Source organism: Mustela nivalis (genome assembly GCF_964662115.1).
Source record: "Mustela nivalis genome assembly, chromosome: 17".
In the NCBI taxonomy this organism is placed as follows: domain Eukaryota; kingdom Metazoa; phylum Chordata; class Mammalia; order Carnivora; family Mustelidae; genus Mustela; species Mustela nivalis.
In genome coordinates, this window is record NC_139036.1 from 12,457,433 (window position 1) to 12,478,533 (window position 21,101).

Consider the following 21,101-nt stretch of genomic DNA (forward strand, 5'->3'; position numbering starts at 1 on the left):
GCGGCCTGGTCGGGCCCTGCGTGTGCCCGCCTGCGTGTGCCCGCGGAGGCGGCACCCCAATAAGGGGGTCACTTCGCGGAGTAGACAGGAGGCGGGGAAATTTAGTTTTCTTTTGGCAAGGAGGATTTTACCAAACAGCTCATACCTAGTCTTCGGAAAGTCAGAATGGCAGGTGCCACCAATGCCGCTTCTTACGCCTTGGCGCCTTGGGAATACGTTTGTGGAAGGAGCTGAAGACAGTGGTTGAGAGGGAGGAAGGCTAATTTCAGGACAAGGGCCCCAGTGGTTCCTCTCCCATGCTGACCGCCAGGGGGCGTGCCCGCCAGCGCGAGACAGAGCCTTGGACACGTGACCACCGGCCGGCCCTCCTGCTTTACTGTGCTGGCCCTGGCGGCGGTTACAATGGGGCGGGGCTTGGGTGACAACCACAGGGAGGGAGCGCTTGGAGGAGAAAGCAGTGGCCACTGGAGGCTGGGGAGGTGACCTAGGGGTCCAGGTGGGAGGAGGGCCAGTCCTTTGAGGTCCTTGGAGGGCGCACTCTGTGAGTCGGGGTTGGGGGGGTCCTTGTGTGGGAGGGCCTGGTGGCCCTCAGGGGATTGGGGATGCTTGGGGGCCAGGTCAGCCTCAGAGAGACCTAAGCTGGAGGAAGGACCTGTGCCTCTGTGTCCCCCTTCCCTCCCCCACAGACCCCTGCACTTTCCTCCCCTCCCCTGGGCCCCGCATCAAGATGCGCTGACAAAGTTTGCAGTTGGAGCAGGCCCCCTACTCAAGGCCCTGGGCCTTGAGTGTTTTTTCCACCTGGAGGAACTGAGCATTAGAGAGGTCGGCCTCTTTCCAGCGGTGTGAGCCCATTAAGTTATTTCAACTCCCAGAGCCACAAATTCCAGTTTGTCCGAAGAAATGAATGAGAGACTATGTTAGAAGGCTGTTAAACTGTAAACGATTGCTGCCTTTCTCAAGCCCTCTGTGGCAGCTGCACTGAACGTTTTACATAGGTCATCTCAACCCCAGAAATTAGGGTTCTCACTTTATCCTGCCTGTGAGCAAATAGGCACTCTGAGGGAACAGCCACTTGCCCAAGGTCTCAGAGCAAGTGAGTGGTGGAACCAGGATTGCGTGCTAGGAGAGGCCGACTGCAAAGCCCACACTTTTAACCACTAAGTCGCTGCTTCTGTCCTTATTTACATGATTAGAATTGTTGTAAATGCCTGGGTTATCTTTCGCTTGCCTGTGGGAATATGAATGTATACAAAGTGAGTTACAGAGCTCTAAAATTATTCCTGGAAAGATGAGAGGCCCTGACATCAATATGCTTCCGATTAGGTATAGGTTTTCCCAGAAGTATGAAATTCTTTTTATTCCTGTGGAAAGGAACCAGAGCTGGTATTGCGCAGTTCATTGATAGGTTCATGTACTAGGAAATTAAAATGGGAAGCAGAGTGAACTGACGATGGTTATGGTCAATATTTCTCTAAAGGAAATTCCACAAAGAATGTCAGGTGCAGGGGAGATACTTACACAGTCAGTCATGTCAAGAACTTCCCTAGTAAGTAGTAATTTTAAGTCATTCATCTATTCTTTCATTCATTCATTCAGAATCATGGAATACTCACCATTTGCCAGGCTATGGGGATAATACAAACAAGACACAGTCCATTCTCTTAAGGAGCTCTAGGGTGTGTAGGGAGGCAGACTGATACCTGAGCACCATAAAACAGTATCCTAAGGGCAGTGATTGAGAGATGCATGGGAGATATTTAAAAAACAAAAATCAAGGACACTTAGCCCAGCTAGGCGGATGGTCAGGGAAGGCCTCCTGGAGAAGGTGTGCAGGGGAGCTGACAGAAAGCGTTCCTAGGGGTTAGTTGGAATGCAATTGTCTTAGAACACAATCAGCGTGATTATAATAATGTAGGCTCTCCCTGCGAAGGAGAACTCAGCTGTGGTCCAAGAAGAAGAGTGACTGTGACTCGCCCATCCTTGGAGATGACCAGGGCCACTTAGAAGAATGGTTTTGCTGTGTGGTTCTGCTTATAGGCCAAGAATAAACCTGGCACATGCATGAGTATAAAGTATAAAATGTCCCAGGCTCCTTTTTATTTTTTTAAATTATTATTATTTGTTAAGATTTACTTATTTGACAGAGAGTGAGAGAGAACACAAGCAGGGGGAGAGCAGGAGAGGGAGAACAGATGCCCCACTGAGGAGGCAACCCAATGTGGGGCTCCATCCTAGATCCCAGAATCATGACCTGAGCCAAAGGCCAATACTTAACTCGCACACACCCCCGAGGCACCTTTTTGAAATAGTTCATAGTTCCAGTGTGAGAGGAACACTAAGTCTGGCTGAGTAGGAACAGAAAGAAAAGTAAAGGAGGGAATGAAGCAGCTATACACTGTATTTGGGATCACAATCTTCTTTTATTTCTTTTTTAAGAGAACCCTTGGAGAGTGAAAGGATGCATTAAAATCAGAGCATTTGGAAACAAATGAGCCTTTAAGAGACTTGAGCTCAAAAGGAAAATATCTTGATTTGGATCAAAGCGGTTCCAAGGAACCAGAGATTAGTTTCCCTGAAACACAGCCCTCAAGCGGGCTTGGGGAGAAAATTGATCAGATCCTCAGGATGAACTGGGATGGTAAAGGAGAGAGGAAAAAAAGATGATCAGACTTAAGTGAGTGACAAGAGGAAGAATTCCAGTCCAAAGCAGAAATCCCGGAGAAATCACTGGTGCTACCAGCGAGGACATATTGTTTGGAAGGGATGACCGCGCCAACGTGTATCCTTTGGAAGGGAGTGTAACATGGATTTTAGTGTCCTCTAGTGCTTTAAAAGCATTGTGAAACAAGGGGATTTTATGCATATGGAAGAAAAAATACCACCAGAAATATCCTTTTGAACTAATAACAGACTTATATGTTTTAAAGTTCAGTTCAGCGCTCTGGAGGGACATGTGTGACAGAAGTGCTGCCTCTGGGCCTGGCATCTGGGTCCGACAGTGTTGCTCCCCAGGCAGGAAATTCCAGACGTGGTTTGTCTGTTACATAGGGTGCCCTTTCTTGTGGGAGACTCAGGACAATCTCTCCCTCTCCTCCCCATTCCCCTTCTTTCTCACTTCCTCCTCCTGCTCCTCCATTCCTTTCCCCTTTCCCTCCTCTCCTCACCTCTTCTGCTTTAGATGGCCTGATGCTTCTTCACAAGCTCCTAAAACCATTACGGGCTCCTAAAACTGCACGTTCGGAGATGGACCAGAAAGCAAAAGGTATGGGAAAAGTGAAAGCCACTGAGAAAGGCACCAGGGGGTCGACTGCCATCTGCCTTTGCCGCACAAATATCACCATTTACCAAGAGAATAAGAGGAGGAGAGTTTTTCCCTTCCTCCTCCGTGTGCCACTGAAAATTGCTTCCTAGGATTCACCTCTATTTTTCCCTGTAGATTCTGCCTTTGGAAGATTTGTAAGTGATCGGATGCACGTAAAGTGTTTAATGTAGTTCCTGACACACAGTGAGCACTGGACGGGTGTTCACATCTGGATGATGGTGGTGGTGGCGACAAGGATGGTAGCGTTGATGAGGATGATGGCAAACACCTAGTGGGAGATGCAGACAAATGACAGCCTCGTTTCTGTAGACTGGGTTTACTTTGAGCAGTGGAGTTCAAGGTCAAAACTTGGGCTTGTCCAGCCTGAAAGATAGAACAAGTTTTAGAGACTGTAAAGACTTTTGGCTTGTTTAGCCAGCCAGCACGACATCCAGGGATATCTCTAATGAGAGCAAGTGTCCTACATGCCAGGGGTTTGGGTCCCCTGTTAGCCTTGGGCTCACTGCGGAACTCAACTCTTCTAGACCACCTCCCTCCGCAAATTTGTTTAGCTCCTTGAGGACACCTTCTTTCTGTTCCTGTTCCTGTATTGGTTCTCTCTCTCTCTCTCTTCCTTTTTAAATTTTATTTATTTGACACAGAGAGAGAGATCACAAGTAAGCATAGTGGAAGGCAGGGAGAGAGGGGGAAGCAGGCTCCCTGCTGAGCAGAGAGCCGGATGTGGGGCTCTAGGACCCTGGTATCATGAGGTGAGCCAAAGGCAGAGGCTTAACCCACTGAGTGACCCAGGTAACCCCCCCCTTTTTTATTCCTGTTAAAAATAATAGGTGTTCTTTAAAAAAAAAAATTAAAGCAGAGGTACCTGGGTGGCTCAGTTGGTTAAATGTCTGAGTCTTGATTTCGGCTGGGGTTGTGATTGTGATCCCAGGGCTGTAAGCTTGAGCCCCGCATGGGGCTCTGCACTGGGCATGGAGCCTGCTTGGGATTCTCTCTGCCTTTCTCCCTCCCCCCTCCCCCTTCTAAAATTAAATAAGTTAAAATTAAAAAAAAAATCAGGCAGATTCCTCTTCTCACACAGACCACACCAAATCCATTTCCTGAAAGTGACTACCATTCCAGTTTCGTATAACTGTGTATCTTTCCATACCTTTTCCTGGACATCTATGGACACAGCTGTGTGTGTGTGTACACACACACGACACATGCTGTGCTTTGTTTTCTTTACCAGTCAGATCTTCTGCATGACCACTTAGTATGTCTCAGAGGGTTTTCTGTATCAGGGAATGTAGAACCACTTCCTCATTTTAAATTCAACCAGTGCCCTGTTATGGATGGCCGTTTTTGTTACTTCTGATTTGTTCTCACCAAAGGGGCTTCAACAAGTGTGTTCCTGCCTCTCTCTGCCTGCAGCATCCCCCTTTTCCTTTGGGGTCCCCTGCCTTACCCTAGAGGCCTGGAGTAATTCAGAGTGTTCCTGGTAAGTAGGCATAGCCCTGGATACTGACTTCCACCAAGAAAACAAGGTGTCATGCATTTATGCGAAGGAATCTTTGATGATTGTCAAGTGCAGTGAAATCTGCTTTGGACCATAGCGTTTTTTGTTCATGTTTGGAAGGTGCTGTAAGAGCCGGCTACTCCATGACCATTCATCACGAACGGTAGCACTAGTGCCCAGCATCAACGGATAGCGCGTGCTTTCAATGAGTGTGAGCGCTGCTGGAGCAAGGAGGTTCCGTTAATACTGAGTGAGTAAGTTGCTAAAAGTCTCTAATCACTTATCCATTACTTTAGATGCTACCACATTCAATTAATTGGACTCGGCTAATTTTTTAAATGGAATGTTTCTATTTTAAGTAATCTCTGCACCAAGCAAGGGGCTGGAACACTCCGAGATCAAGAGGCATAGGCTTTACTGACTGAGCCAGCCACATGCCCCTAAAAGGACTATTTTTTGGAGCAGTTTAGATTGATAGCAAACGAAATGAAAAGTACAGAGTTCCCATATATTCCCTTGTGCCCCCACCAGGTTCTTCTTTTGTTAATATCTTTATTAGTGGGGGACATTTGTTAGAGGTGATGAGCCCATGTTGACTGTTATTATTAAATAACATCCATATTTTACTTTAGGGTTCACAATTGGGGGTGTGACATTCTCTGGGCATTGACTAAGATATGATGAGGTATATCCACCATTGTAGTGTCCTACAGACTTGTGTTACTGCCTTCAAATCCCTCGTGCCCCACTCTCCATCCCTGCCTTCACCCCCTCACTCCCTGGCCATTATTCCCGCCCCCCATCTTCATAGTTTTACTTTTCCAAAATATCATGTAGTTGGAATCATACAATGTGAAGTCCTTTTTTTTTTTTTTTAAAGATTTTTATTTATTTGTCATAAAGAGAGAGAGAGAGAGAGAGAGAGAGAGGCAGACTCCTGGATGAGCAGGGGGCCCAATGCAAGGCTCCATCCTAGGACTCTGAGATCATGACCTGAGCCAAAGGGCGACACTTAACCAACTGAGCCACCCAGGTGTCCCCACTGTGTCCCCCTAAGGTTGGAGGGACAACCTTGTGTTCCCCTAAGGTTGGCTCCTTTCACTTAGCAAAATGTATTTAAGATTTCTCCATGTCTTTTCCTGGCTTGCTAGTTTATTACTTTTTATTTCTGAATAATACTCTTTTGTATGAATCCACAGAATTTATAAACAGTTTTAATCACTTCCGTGATTTTTACAAAAGACTTTGCACACAAAACTATGCATAAGTAAACTACTATTGAATTAAAAGTAATAGATTTATAATAGCTCAAATTTTTCATTTCAGAAAATTTTAATCTTGGATTTATTCCTGGGAATATGGAATTTTTAATCATGCTTAGGGAATTTTGTCTCTTTGTGCTCTTTATTCTTCCAGGGGAAATGGTATATGAGACCAAATACAAATATTCCCAGCTGAATAATTGCCTTTCTTATGAAGTTCCTTGGTGACTATACTGTAATTTCCCCTTTCCATATATTTTCATGAAGTAAATTGAATTTCACTATATTAAGTGCTCACTATGTGTGAGATACTGAGCAGCCTAGGTTCTGGGGATTAGGAGGATAGGATGTTCTTTCTGTTTACTGTTGACTTTCTTTTCTTTTTTAACCAAGGTATAATTCATATACCATTAAATTTACCTTCTTAAAATTTAAAATTGTGGTAAAATACACATAAAGTAAAATTTAGCATCTTCAAAAAAAAAGATTTTATTTATATATTTGACAAGGAAAGAGGCAGAGAGAGAGAGGAAACACAAGCAAGAGGAGTGGGAGAGGGAGAAACAGGCTTTCCCAGGAGCAGGAAGCCTGGCAGGGGGGTCGATCCCAGGATCCTGGGATCATGACCTGAGCTGAAGGCAGACACCCAATGACTGAGCCACCCAGGCGCCCCTCATCTTACTTTTAAATATTTATTTATTTGAAAGAGAGGGGAGGTTGGGGAAGGGCAGAGGAGAGTCTTAAGCAGACTATTCATGGAGCCCGATGTGGGGCTGGATGCCACAACCCTGAGATCACAACCTGAGCCAAAGCCAAGAGTCAGTTGCTGATCCAACTGTGCCACCAGGCACCCCTAAAATTTACCATCTTCACCATTTTGAAGTGTACAGCTTCGTCGTAGGTACATTCACACTGTGCTGCAACCAACACCTGGAACTCATCTCGTGAAAAGGAAACTCCCTACCCACTGAACAACTCCCCGTTCCCCAGCCCTGCTCCTGGCAACCACCATTCCACTTTCTGTCTCTATGGGACTGATTCTTCTTGGGACCATGTCTGTGGAATCCTACCATATTTGTCTTTCTGTGACTGGTGGATTTCACTTCCATGATGTCCCCAAAGTCCATCCATGTCGTAGAGCATTGGGTCTCCTTCCTGTGGAAGCCTGAGCAACACTCTCATGTTGTTCATCCATTTGTCCATCATGGAACACTTGGCTTCCTTTTATCTTCTGGTTTCTGTGAAGTATGCTGCTCTAAACATGGGCGTGTGAATGTCTCCTTGAGAGCCTGCTTCCAGCTCTTTGAGCTAGGTATCCAGAAGTGTCATTGCTGCATGATACACTAATTCTGATTTCAGTGTTTGGAGAGCTCTCCCTGGGGTTTTCCAAAGCAGCTGCATGATTTCACATTCCTACCATGAGTGACCAGTGGTTCCAATTTCTTCACATCCTCATAAAATTGACCCCTTTAAAGTATACCATCCATTGCTTTTTCGCATGTTCACAAGGTTGTGCGGCTGTCACCACTGTCTAATTCCAGAGCATTTTCATCCCTCACAAAAGAAATCCATACCCCCTAGCCATCACTCTCCAACCACCTTCCCCAGGCCCCAAGCAGCCACTGGGCTCCTTTCCACCTCTATGGATTAGACTGATCCTGTACTGTGTGTGGCCCGTTTTACTCAGCTTCATGGATTCTAGGGTCCTCCATGCCCTAGAATGTGGTCGAGGACGTTCTTGAAGAGATTTCCCCTACTTCGGACTGATGATGTGAAATCCTTTCCCTCCAGAGACTGCACCAGGTGTGCCTGGCATCACAGTTCTGGGCTCCGTGCACTCAGTGTCTTGCTGGTCTTGCCTTTGCCTTCCAGACCATAACTTGATCTTTTGGATGGAACAGTTCTCTTCCTGTTTACTATATTTGAGATGAAAACCAGCGAGTTCTTCTGTACATCTGTGCTGACACTGTGTTCATCTACGATGTCTTCAAGAATACTCAGCACCATCTTCAGGTATGCAAGTTTTTGTTGTTGCCTTTAAAGATTTTATTTATTTATTTATTTATTTATTTATTTATTTATTTATTTAAGAGAGCAAGGAAGAGAGAGCAATAGGGAGAAACAGACTCCCTTCTCAGAAGAGAGCCTGACGTGGGGCTTGATCCCAGGACCCTGATATCAAAGCCTTAGCTGAAGGCAGACACTTAACTGACTGAGCTGCCCAAGAGCCCCCGAACATATATTTTAATAAGGACCTTCCTTAAGTCAATGCCTAGGTCAAAAACATCACAGAGGGTTTCCCAAAAGCCTAGTCAGTACTCAGGGATCCATGCCATGTAGGTGCAGAATTTGCTCTCTAGATGTCCAGAAACATCCAAGCCCACAAGCAGCCCTTCTTGGAGCTTAGTTGAATGTGCAGCACTGAGTCCAGTGCTGGTGGGAGGGAGAGGGGGGAGTTTGTGTCTGTGGAGCGAGGAAGGAGCAGCAGGCAGAGGGGCTGAGAAATAGGGACCATGCCAGGCAGGAGTCCAGCCTCCTGCAGAGTCAGGTGGCTGGGAGTGGCCTTGACTATCCATCCATCCATCCATTTATTCCTTTGTTCATTTATTCCATAGGTATTTATCAGAACCTCTTTGTTTCCGATTCTGGGCTGTAGTCATGAACAAAACATGGAGATTATAGTCTCATAAATACACAATTACGAATTACAACAAACACTCCAAAGGAAATGTGGGCTGCTGCAGGAGAGAGATCAGGAGTGAGAGATGGGCCTCCAGTTGGTTGCACTGGCAAACATGCCCTTTGTGCCAAGATCTGACTGACTGAGGAGAATGAACCAACCAGGGGCAGTTTGGGAAAAAGCAGTCCAGACCCAGGGAGCTCCAGGTTTGCGGGCCTGCCCAAGGGGCCCAGAAAGAAGGCTGGTATGACTGACATGGAGTGATCAAGGGAAGAGGAAGGAGGGAGGGAATGGACTATTTCCTGGCAGGCAGCACTAGCATTTTGTTTGTTTCCAGAAGGTTCCTGAGTTACTGGGAAAGGATTATGGGGGGATGGGAATGAAAGCAGGGAGACCAGCAGAGAGGCTTTTGCTCCAGATCTGCTCAGTGGCCTGAGTGGACACTGGTTAAGGGAGAAGAGGCCAGCAGGGCTTCAAGGGGACTGGAGGTGGGGCAGAACCCCATTTATTCCCCACCTGGGTTCACAGTTGGGCACATGCCTAGATCTGTAGGGAGCCCTTGTCCTTGTGGGGAGCGTGGCTTACCCTTCAGGGGTTTTGCGGGAGAGAAAATCAGAAAACCACTGGTTATGGAGAAATGCCAGGGAAAGGCCATAGGAGTGGGGTTTTCAGCCCGATGAACCTGGAAGGGGAGCTTAGTTCTCTCTGTGGGGCTCCAGCCTCTCTGTCCATCCTGAATGTTTCAGAGCATTTTCTCTGCATTTCTGCAGGGCCACACTAATGTGATCTCCTGCCTCTGCATCAGGGAAGATAGGTGGTAGATTGCCACGGCTGACAAAGGGCCCGAATTCCTGATAATCATATGGGACTCCTTCACAGGGTAGGTGTGGCGCAAGCCTCTTTTTCTACTCACTGTAGCGTATCTGCAACAAATGAGAAATGCTGGTCTGGGCATGCAGAAGCCAGAGGTGGGATGCCGGGTGAGGGTGAAGCGGCCTTGGGAGGCTGGCCATCCTGTTGCCTTGAGGCCCGGTCAAGTGACATTACCTTCATGAATTTCCCCAGCTACAATTATTGGTCCTTTAGGCTGAGAAACTTGGTTTGGCGATGTCCCAGAGTAGATGAGGGAGGTTAACACTAACCCAGCTTGGAGGCCCAGAGAAGTGAAGTCATTTTCCCCTTCTACAAAAAAAGAGGCTAATCATACCCACTGTTTTAGTTTCCTTGGGCTGCTCTAAGAAATGACCACACCCTGGGGTGCCTGAGGGGCTGAGAAGGTTAAAGCTTCTGCCTTTGGTTCAGGTCCTGACCCCAGAGTCCTGGGACCCAGCCCTGCATCTGGCTTTCTGCTCAGCAGGAATCCTGCTTTCCTTTCTCTCTCTGCCTGCCTCTCTTGCCTACTTGTGTGATCTCTGTCCATCAAATAAATAATTAAAATCTTAAAAAAAAATAATTACTACATGCTGAGGGGCTTAAAATAACAGAAAGTTATTCCCTCACAGTTCCCGAGGCTGGAAGTCTGAAATGTGGGTGCCCTAAGGGGTGGTTCCTTCTGGGGCTCTGAGGGAGAACCTGCTCCAGGCCTCTCTCCCAGCTGCTGGTGGTAGCTGGCAGCCCTTGGTTTTCCTTGGCTGGTAGACTAATCACTCTAGTCTCTGCCGCTGTCTTCACATGACGTTGTCCTCCATGTGTCTCTTTGTGTCTGCACTTCTATCAGTTCAGCAGTCATTGGTTTTAGGATTCATCCTAATCTACCCTCATCTGAACTAATACATCTCAAGGACCCTGTGAGCATTATATGCTCACATCCTGAGGCTCTGGGTGGACCTGACTTCTGAGGAGGCCCTTAACACACTGCACTTACCTTACAGGACTGTCATGAAGACCAGTAGTGCACAGTCCATGGCCCATGATAGATGTTAATGTGTGTTTTCTTTCTTCATTCCTGGTCCTAGAGGCAGAGTGCAGTGCTAGATTAATTGATAAGATTGTATGACCTTGGTTGAGTTGTGGGGGGTGGTGACATGGGGGTGGATAGTCCAGTTGGGGATGATTAGGAAGAAGTTGTTTAAAGCTCTTGGGTGTTCTGGAAAGTTAGGTTGATACAGGTCCCCCAGTTGACTGGTGATGTCCTAGGGCCCTGTTACTTAATCCTGATCCTCATCTTACTAGACGTCTCAGTGGCATTTCACACTTGTCATTGCCTTGGCTTTTCTGATACCATGTCCCCTTGGTTTTCATCTGCCTTCTGAGATTCTGCTTCCTCTGGCCCAAGATGGTGAGGAGGATGTGGTTGGTCCTTTTCTCCAGCCAGAAGGGAGCAGTCCTGGGGTGGTAACCATACCATCTTCATCTGCCTAACCACCTCATAATTCCTCTTTTCATGGATGAGGAAGCAGCTGGAGAACATTCCACCTGGATGTCCCGTGGATATCTCCTGCTAAAATATCTCCCAAGCCCTGTTGCATCTCCTCCCAGAGGCCTTCTAAAGCCACCTCTGCTGCCCCTGCCCACCCACTCCCACCTGGCCAGCCTCCTCCTCTGCAGCTTCACTCTACAACCCAACCTCCAGGATGGTGATTTAGAATACACATAACATGAAATTGACCATCTTCACATTTTTAGAAAAGATTTCTTTATTATTTATTTAAGAGCAAGAGAGTGTGAGTGGGGTAAGGGCAACGGAAGAGGGAGGGAGAATCCTCAAGCAGACTCCTTGCTGAGTGCAGAGCCCAACATGGGGCTCGATCCCAGGACCCTGAGATCAAGACCTGAGCTGAAACCAAGAGCCAGCGCTTTACCAACTGCGACACCCATGCACCCCATTGTAAAAATATATATTTTTTAATTTAAAGATTTTATTATCTGCTGGAGGCAGAGTCTTTAACCCACTAAGCCACCCAGGTGCCCCAAATTATGTTTTTAAACGTCTAATTTGGTGGCATTAATTACATTCACAATGTTGTGCGACCATCGGCACTATTTCTGGAACATTTTCATCACCCCAAACAGAAACTCTGTGACAGTGAGCTCCCCATTCTCCTTCCTCTCAGCCCCGCATCAACTTTCTGTCTCTATAGGTTTGCTTGTCATCATTTTATGTCCCTGAATCATATGTGGCTTTTTATGTCTGGTTTTTCTCTCAGCATAATGTTTTCAGAGTTCTCCCACGTTGTGGCATCAGTCAGTGCTTCCTTTGTTTTCAAGATTCTATCACATGGATATACTGATTCTGCTTATCTACCCATCTGTTGATTTTTAATAATCTTTTAATTGAAAGCTAAGGTCTCCTTTGGCCACCATCTCCAATCTTCACCCTCTTCCTGGAGGTAGTCAATTTGGTGTGTTTCCTTCCAGAACATTTGCTGTTGTCCTAAATACAGATCCATGGACATCAGCGTGTAGCGTCGTGCGGTTGTTTTCCACAGCATTTTGAATGTGATCTTTTCACAAAGGCAAAATCTGTTTGTGTTACTCCCCTGCTGAACACCCTTCAGAGGCTGCCTCTTGCCGATGCAGCCTGAGATAGAGGGAAAAGCGCATCTTGCATCCTAGTCATGGAAACTTATCCCCCAGAAAGTGGAATTCCCCTTCCATGTGCCAGGCTGTCACCTGTGGCTGTCACACGCTTCCAGCTGCAAGTAGTGGGATATCTGACTTACACCTGAGGGAAAGTTGTTCTATCCGTGACAGAGTCCACAGGCAGGAAGGGTGGGCGCCTCACATGTGTCTCTTCTCTGAAACTGTTGCTGATAGCTCCTTTTCCCCAGGCACGGCTGGCCCCCTTAAAAGTCTTTATTCTTTGCTTTTTTATTTGCTTTTTTATTTTCCTTTCTTTTTTCTAAGATTTTATTTATTTATTTGACAAAGTAGAGAGCACAAGTAGGCAGAGAGGCAGGCAGAGAGAGAGAGGAGGAAGCAGACTCCCTGCCGAGCAGGGAGCCTGATGTGGGGCTCGATCTCAGGATGCTGGGATCACTACCCAAGCTGAAGGCTTAACTGACTGAGCCACCCAGGCTCCCCTCTTATATTCTCTTGCTTATAAAGCTGTCTCCTCGACTAGACTAGGGGTGATTCTGACAGTGATTTTTTTTTCTTTTTAATTACAAACTAAAGTGCATCTTTGGTTAACAATTCAATATGTCAGTGTGAGTTTTATGATATAGTAAATGATGAATTTGGGACCCAGAAAAGATTAGCTGGTTTTAGAATGAATATTCACTTTATTAAAGTTATAAACTCAGAACCATAGTTTTCCCTTAAGTTTTTTTTATTCAACTTATAAATTTTACACCTTTTATAAATCTAGCAGATTTTTATAATTGCCTTTAAGGGGGTTTTGATTAATGTTTGGCCCAACTCACAAATTTGATTATTAATTCCTTTTAAACATTTTTAAACTGCACTTAGAAACTGAATATAGGGCGCCTGGGTGGCTCAGTGGGTTAAGCTGCTGCCTTTGGCTCAGGTCATGATCTCGGGGTCCTGGGATCGAGTCCCACATCGGGCTCTCTGCTCAGCAGGGAGCCTGCTTTCCTCTCTCTCTCTCTCTCTGCCTGTCTGTCTGTCTACTTGTGATGTCTCTCTTTCAAATAAATAAATAAATCTAAAAAAAAAACCAATATATTTGGTTTTATCTCTAAGTTTTTTAGTAGCCTGATTAAAAAATAAACCCTTCACCCATACTTAGAGAATTATTATAAATCTAATAAATTAGACATAACTATGATAAATCTTAAGTTCTCATAAGTATTCAAATACTGTTTATAAACCAGTATGATTTGAATGTAAAATCACAAGTCTGAATCAATGAGGGGCACAATTTTAATCCATCAGAGTCACAAATTTAATCCATCATAGGCTCTGATACATTAAATTCTTTTAAACATCACCCATTCCTAAGCAAAATAAACAGATTCTCTTCCCACCAATATATTTATAGAACAGGCCCAAATGACATCACTGGATCTCTATTTTAATTCTGGAAAGCCACAGGGATAAGATGTTTTTCCACACTAAGGACATCATGGTGCCATTCACAGCAATGTTAGGACTGCATTCTCTCAAAGGATTTGGGGGGCTAGTTCCCAGGGGGATGAAGCCTTCTCAGGTGACAGACAACCAGCCAGGTCTTCAGCCAGGGCACAGACTTGGTCCCAGCCAGTGGGGGCGCTGGAGTGACCCAGCAGGCCTGCTGATATTTCCTGTAACAAGAGCTCCGTAATGAAAAACAATGGGAACCACCAGCCGTGGTCCTGGATCAGGACGAACTACCACCGGCCTTCACTCCCCCGACCCCTGTGCTGCTGCTCACTCAAATCACTCACAGCCTTGCTTCTGTTGTGTTTCTCTGGCTCGCTGAGATATTTAAGTATCTCATTTAATTCTGCATGTGACAAGGTTTTTCCTGCTTCTTAGGGTTCTACAGTCTTGCCAGTGACACGGTATAGTAGTGAATGAGGGAAGGAAAAGTGAGTCCTTCTTTACCCAGACCCATCTCCAGAGTCACCCTTGGTTAGTTTAGAATCTGTTCCTCTAGATTCTTCTGTGCACAGAAATGTGTGCATTCTCTCTCCCTCATGCAGGAGGAAGATAACTACACTGTTTGGCAACTTGCTTTTTTCACAAAATATTGGTCACCTTCCCACATTGGCCTCATTCTTTTTTTTTTTTTTTTTTTTTTAGTTATTTTTCAGAGAGAGTGGGGAGAGATAGAGCATAAGTAGGCAGAGTGACAGGCAGAGGGAGAGGGAGAAGCATGCTCTCCACTGAGCAGGGAGCCTGATACAGGACTTGATCCCAGGACCTGAGCTGCAGGCAGCCCCTTAACCAAGTGAGCCACCCAGGTGCCCCTGCCTCAATCTTTTTGCAAGTAGCCTAGTTTTTCATTGTATGGTTATGTCATAATGTTTTTAAACAGTTCCCACATTCGTGGATATTTGTGTTTTGAGATTTTTTTGCCATTAAAGCAATGCCATGATGAACATGATTTTATATTTATCTCTGTTTAATTTCACTATTATTTTTCTGGGAAAAAAGCTGTAGAAGAGGAATTGTTGAGTCCTAGGGTGTGTGCATTTAAAATTTTGACAGATGCAGCTAAGTTGCTGTCTAGAAAGCCTGTGCTTATTTTCATTCCCTCTTAGCTGGGAGGGCACTCGTTTTCCTGAGAGCTGGGGTATTGTCCTAGGCATCTTTTTTTCTTATTTCCGTCCTTCATGCCTGGCACAGAATCAGCGCTCAACAGTGGGTGACAGTCGACTTCATGAAGAGAACTAACAGCATGTTTGCATAATGCTGAGTTAGTTTTATTATTTTTTAAAATGAGGTAAAATTCACATAAGGTAAAATTCGCCATTGTGAAGCCTGTGATTCAGTGGCATTGAGCACGTTTACAATATTGTGCCATTCTGCTTGTATCTAGTTCCAACCGCTGTTTTAAAGTCATCTCTATGCCCAACGTGGGGCTGGAACCCACAAACCCGAGGTCAGGAGTCACATGCTCCACCAGCTGAGCCCGCTGGGTACCCCTAGTTCCAAAATCCCAAAAGGAAAACCTAAAGCCCTCACTCACCCCTCCCATTCCCCCTGGCAACCACTGACATGGCTGTCTGTCCCTGTGGATTTTCAAATCTGGACACTTCATATCAATGAGCTCGAACAACGTGTGGTCTTTGTGTCAGGCTTCTCTACTTCACGTGATGTTTTGGGGGGTCGACCCCTGATACAGCAGGGGTCCGTGCTTCCTTCCTTTGTATGGCTGCATCACAATCTGTTGTATGGATGGACCACATTTGTTTCCTCCATAGCTTTTGAAGTGAGTTTCTCTGGGGAGCAAGGCAGACCTCCACAAATGGGTGTTCCCTGGTCCTGTTTTGCAGCATTCCTGTGCACACAATATTGACAGCTGCCCAGAAGGCCACGACATTGGGGCCATAGCATCATCCGGGATGCCAAATATCTGGCAACCATCTCTGATGCTGAAATCCAGTTATGGGGCACGTGGAGGCGGCCTCAGTGGGCTGGCCAGCCTATCAAGTGGGTCCTGGTGAGCAGCTCTCCTCGGGCCATGTGGTGATGTGATGCTCTCAGGGAAGGACCGGACCCCATGGCCCCTCGTTGGGGGTTCTCTTCCTGGGGTTTAGCTCATGTTGCCATGTTCCTTAGCCAAAGTTACATGGCTACCACGAGAGGTGTCAGATTTGTCAACAGCCTTCAGGAACCTTCTCATTCTCCTCCATCTGCTGTCACTCACAGGAAGTTTTGCATCTGGTGGTGGACCTTAGCCGTGGAAATGCCAGCAAGCACCTTCAACCTACTCAAAGAGTATGGTGTTCAGGTAAGCTCAGTTTGAGTGTGCAAAGCTAGTTTACAGTCACACCAAGCCCAAGTCCAAACGTACTTTTGGTTTTGCTGGCGTTCAGTTATGGTTCAGTAGCACTTGTAAACAAAACAAACAAAACAAAACAAAACACGACCATATTCTTGATCTCATTTTACTCTTCTTAATAGTGAGCAATATTTTTTTGAGCATGTATTATGTGCCAGGTTCTGCTAATTTGTTACAGCAAGTGTCTGACGCAGTCCATGCAAACGTGCTGGGAAGGAGTTCTTTAATAACACAATGGACTGCTACTGTTAAGTACTAGGTAATTTGTCTGAAGTCACGGGCCAGCGGCCTTTCCTGTTCTAGACATGCTCTTAACTGCTCCTGAGAACCAGAAATTATTAGTCTCAGTTTGCTAGAAGCGACTTGCCAAGGACACCCACCAAGTCAACTCTTCCATTCTGCGTTGTCATACTCATCCTTGCAACCTTCGCTCACCACATGGCTGCTCAGTCCCTACAATGTGCCAGGCAGTGCAAAGTGCTCACCTGGGTGCAGGACCCAGAACCCAGTCAGAGGGCCTGGCTGACTGGGCTCTCCTGGGCACATGTCATGCTGTAGCTTCATGTCCACGTCTCTCCTTCTGACCCCTCACCTTCCCTCTAGGTCACCTTCCTCTCAGCTTTTATAAGCTGAGCTGATACAGTAGCCACCGGCCATAGTGAGTTTTTCTGTTGCTGCAAGAAACCACTCTGAGACTTTTTACAGCTTGCATTGAATCTATGGATTGCTTTGGGCAGTTGTCCTCTTAACAATCCATGAGCACAGTGACACCTGTGTGGCTCAGTGGGTTAAAGCCTCTGAGCTTCTGTTCAGGCCATGATCCTAGGGTCCTGGGATTGAGCCCTGCATCAGGCTCTCTGCTCAGTAAGGAGCCTGCTTCCCCCCACCTCCCGCCTGCCTCTCAGCCTACTTGTGATCTCTGTCTGTCAAATAAATAAATAAAATCTTTAAAGCAAGTAAACAAACAAAAAAACAAAGGAATCCACGGGCACAGGCTGTCTTTCCATTCTCTTACATCTTCTTGAGTCTCCTTCAGCAGTGTCCTTTGCAGCAAACAAACCCTCCACTGAAAGTTTGTTCCTAGGTCTTTTTATGATATCATAAGTGGATTGGTGTTCTTCATTCCCTTCGTGGGTTTTCATTGCTAGTCTATAGAAACACAACTGCTATGTGTAGGATTTTGTGTCATGAAACTTTGCTGAATACATGTGGCTACTTGGATTTAAGTCGGTTAGAGTGAGATAAAACTAGAGATTCAGGGGCGCCTGGGTAGCTCAGTGGGTTAAACTGCTGCCTTTGGCTCAGGTCATGATTCCAGGGTCCTGGGATCGGGCCCCACATCAGGGTCTCTGCTCAGCAGGGAACCTGCTTGCCCACTCTCTCTGCCTGCCTCTCTGACCACTATGTGATCTCTGTCTGTCAATTAAATAAATAAAATCTTTAAAACAAAACAAAAACAAACAAACAAAACTTCAGATTCATTTCCTTGGCATCACTACATTTCAAGTACTCCCCAGCCACCTGTGGCCAGTGGCTGCCAGGTTTGACAGAACAGATGAAGCAATATCTCGGTCACAGAGGAATGTGGTGTGGACAGCCCTGCAAGGCCCAAAGTCTGGAAGGATTCTGCCATCTTCTGCCTGCTCTACATTCTTGCCCACCCCGCTGGACCGAGCCCTTCCATTTGGCTTGAGTCACAAAGGGTGAGCGAGCTCTCAGCACAGCCCAGCTTTCTAGTAGGCTGGCTGTTTCATTTCTAGAGCAAACTGTCTCACACCTTCTCTTCATCTCTCCCCATCCCTTCCTCTTCCTCTTGGCTGATGACCTCTCTCATTTTGCGTTGAGAGAATGGGGGCCATCAGATACAGACACTGGCCTGTTCTCACTCTCAGCCTACAACCTGCTTCATCCTCACCACCGTTTCCTGCCCCTCTGAGTGTAACAGCGGCCAGTGCCCGAGATGTCACTCCTCTCAGGCGCCCAAGGCCCTCTCCTGCAATGATCCGCTCTCCCTCCCTCCCTGGCTATACCCTGAGCAGACACACATGTGTTTGTTTCCCCGGTCTTTGGGGGACACCACTGATGGTGCATCACCCTCCGGCTCTGGCTCTCTGCACCTCTTCACAGTTACATGTCTCTGAGGTGCTGTCTGTGCCTGCTTTCTGACTTCATCATGTCTCATTTACTCTTTTGTGCCCCAAATATTTGATCTCTTTATATTTTCATTGCTAAAGGAGGCATACATCCAAAATGTGTACATTTTAAGGCATGAAACAAAAGGTACCTGTGTGTTTACTGCCCGATGAAGAAAGAAAATCACTCAAACCCTAGAAATCCCTTTGTCCTCCTTCCACAGTCCTGTCTCCTAGTTAACTAGTGTCCCAGATTTTGTGTTACACATTCCCATGCTTTCCTGTATACTTTTGTCTAGCAAGTATCTCTCAGTACTTTCCTTTATTTATTTATTTATTTATTTATTTATTTATTTTTGAGTGAGAGAGAGAGAGAACGTGAGCAGGGAGGGGCAGATGGAGCGGGAGAGAGAGACTCTCATGCAGACTCCAGGCTGAGTGCAGAACCTGATGTGGAGCTTGAACTCAGGAGTCTGAGATTCTGACCTCAGTCAAAATCAAGAGTCAGATGCTTAACCAACTGAGACACCTGGGTCCCCGTCACCAGTTTTTTAAAGTAGGCTCCACAGCCAGCATGAGGCTGGAACTCAGGACCTTGAGATCAGGAGCTGTGGGCTCTACTGGCTGAGCCAGCCGGGTCACCCTCCCTCAGCACTATCCTATTTTGTTTTACTTGTTTTGTTTGGTGTATATCAGGAATCATAATTGCTTCATTTTGTCTGCCTTGTTTCTGAGAATCATCCATTTTGATTACTGATCTATAATTCACTATTTTCATGCCCATCTAGTCTCTTCTACTTTGAATATAATACAGCTCATTTATCTATCCTACTGATGATGAACATTTTGGTTCTTCTGATCTGTCTTCCACCTACCCACAGCTCTACCAAATCTGTGCTTATCACAGGCACTGGCATTTCCAAGTGAAGCAATCACTATTACATCGGCACGAGCACCGTTCCCAGTAGGTGCTGAAGACACCTTCCTTGTGTTCACAACCTTCCCTGAGCTACTCTGTGGCCTTATCCTCTTTGACTGCACACCGTCTAAATGCTGGCTGTCCTCAGGGTTGAGTTGTGGGAGCTCCTCTTATGGCGACACCTTCTTCCTGGGTGTTCTCATCCATTCCCATGACTTTTAAGTCCTGTGCACTCCCAAGATACACCCGAAACCCTTCCTCCCCTCTCCATTTCCACGGCAACCACAGCTCCCTGCATGACTACAACATCCTTCCAGCTGAGCTGTGTTCACTCTTGTTCCAGTCCTTCCTGCCACCCTGCAGCAGCCAGAGTGACAGTTCTGAAGTGAGCTGGACAGATCATACCACTCTCTTACTTAAAGTCTTTGAGTGGCTTCCCTTTGTGATGGGCATAACCCTAAGCTTCCCTCCACCCATCTTCCAGCATCTACCCTCCTGTTTATTAATGTCTGTCCATTTGTATTCCCTGGAATTTTACAGAAATGGACTCTTTTTGTGGCAGGTGCTGACTTCTTTTAATCAATTTAATTTTTTTAATTTGATTTAATTTTTGAGATTCATCTATGAATGCAAAAATAGTTTATTTCTCTTTATTCCTCTTTATGTGTCCTTTAAAATGTGAATGCTGAGTAGTCATCAAATGGATATGTCACAATTTGATGATTCACCTGTTAAAAGACATTTGCTCTGTTTCCTGTTTGTGGTTGTTGAAAACAAAGGTGCATGAACTTTCATGCACAAGTCTTTGTAGGATATATGCCTTCGTTTCTCTTAGTAATTATCTTTGTTTCTGAAGGCTATTTGCCCTAAATATAGGGCTGTAGGATGGTAGTTATTTCCATATGTTGAAGATACTATTGTCTTCAGACTTAACACCATTTCCACTGAGAAGTCAACTATCAATCTTATTGTTCCCTCTTCTGAAAGTTATGTATGTCTTTCCCCTCCTGCCCCATTCTGGCTGATTTTAAGGTTTTCTGCTAATTGTTAGCAGCTTTTAAGGATGTGTCTCTATGTATATGGATATGTTGTGGATTTTTTTAAAAATCCAAAATTGGTGTCTAGCTGGCTCAGTCAGTGGAGTATATGACTCTTGATCTTGGCTTGTGAGTTCAAGCTCCATGTTGGGCAAAGAGACTACTCACAAAAAAAAAAAAAAAAGGATAAATAAATAAAAATGAAAATCTAAAAAACAAAAACGTATCTTCTGGAGTTCTTTGAACTTGGAATATTGTATCTTTCTTTAGTTTTGCAAAATTCTCTCCCACTACTTCTTTTAACATTGCTTTTATCACCCTTTTTTTCTTTCCTCTCCTTTTGGTACTCCAATTATACAGAAATTAGACCCGTCTTGTGCTCTCTCTTATTGTCTATATTGTCTGTTCTTTTGTGCTTTATCCTTCAGTGTGGATATTTTCTCCTACAATTTGTCTTCCCATTGTACTGTACCAAATTATATTTCTTTGGCTATATTTTATTTTCTGTTAAATTATCTTTTGAAGTTTTTTAAATCAGTTTTTTTTTTCAGATCTAGAATTTCTGCTTGATACTTTTTAAACTTACAGTTACTGCTGAGATTGCCCATCTTGCCCTCTACTCTCTGGCACATCGTGACCACAGTTATTGTCAAGTCTGTGTGTGTCAATATTATGCCTGCATCTCCTGGGGTCTCTTGCTGATGATTGCTTCCCTCCCGATTGTCAGTCGTTTGGAAATGTCTCTTTCATATGCCTGGTTGTGTTTCTTCGGATGCCCAGTGTCATGCTTTAAGAAGTCTAGGAATAATTTGATACTCAGGATGGTACTTTCCTCCAAGGAAGATTCACTTTTGCTTCTTGTTG

General features: G+C 45.5%; 1 long non-coding RNA gene across 2 annotated transcripts; it reads left to right on the plus strand.

Annotated features, from left to right (window-relative positions):
* Positions 1-391: 391 nt before the first annotated feature.
* LOC309851093 lies at positions 392-15,841 on the plus strand. 2 transcript variants are annotated; one of them, XR_014304626.1, is made up of 6 exons: positions 392-541; positions 3,179-3,262; positions 7,952-8,109; positions 8,736-9,003; positions 9,530-9,639; positions 15,641-15,841. It is a non-coding gene; the product is annotated as an uncharacterized lncRNA (long non-coding RNA). The 2 variants fall into 2 exon arrangements; XR_014304627.1 differs by lacking the exon at positions 392-541 and having other exon boundaries at positions 2,514-3,262.
* Positions 15,842-21,101: the final 5,260 nt, after the last annotated feature.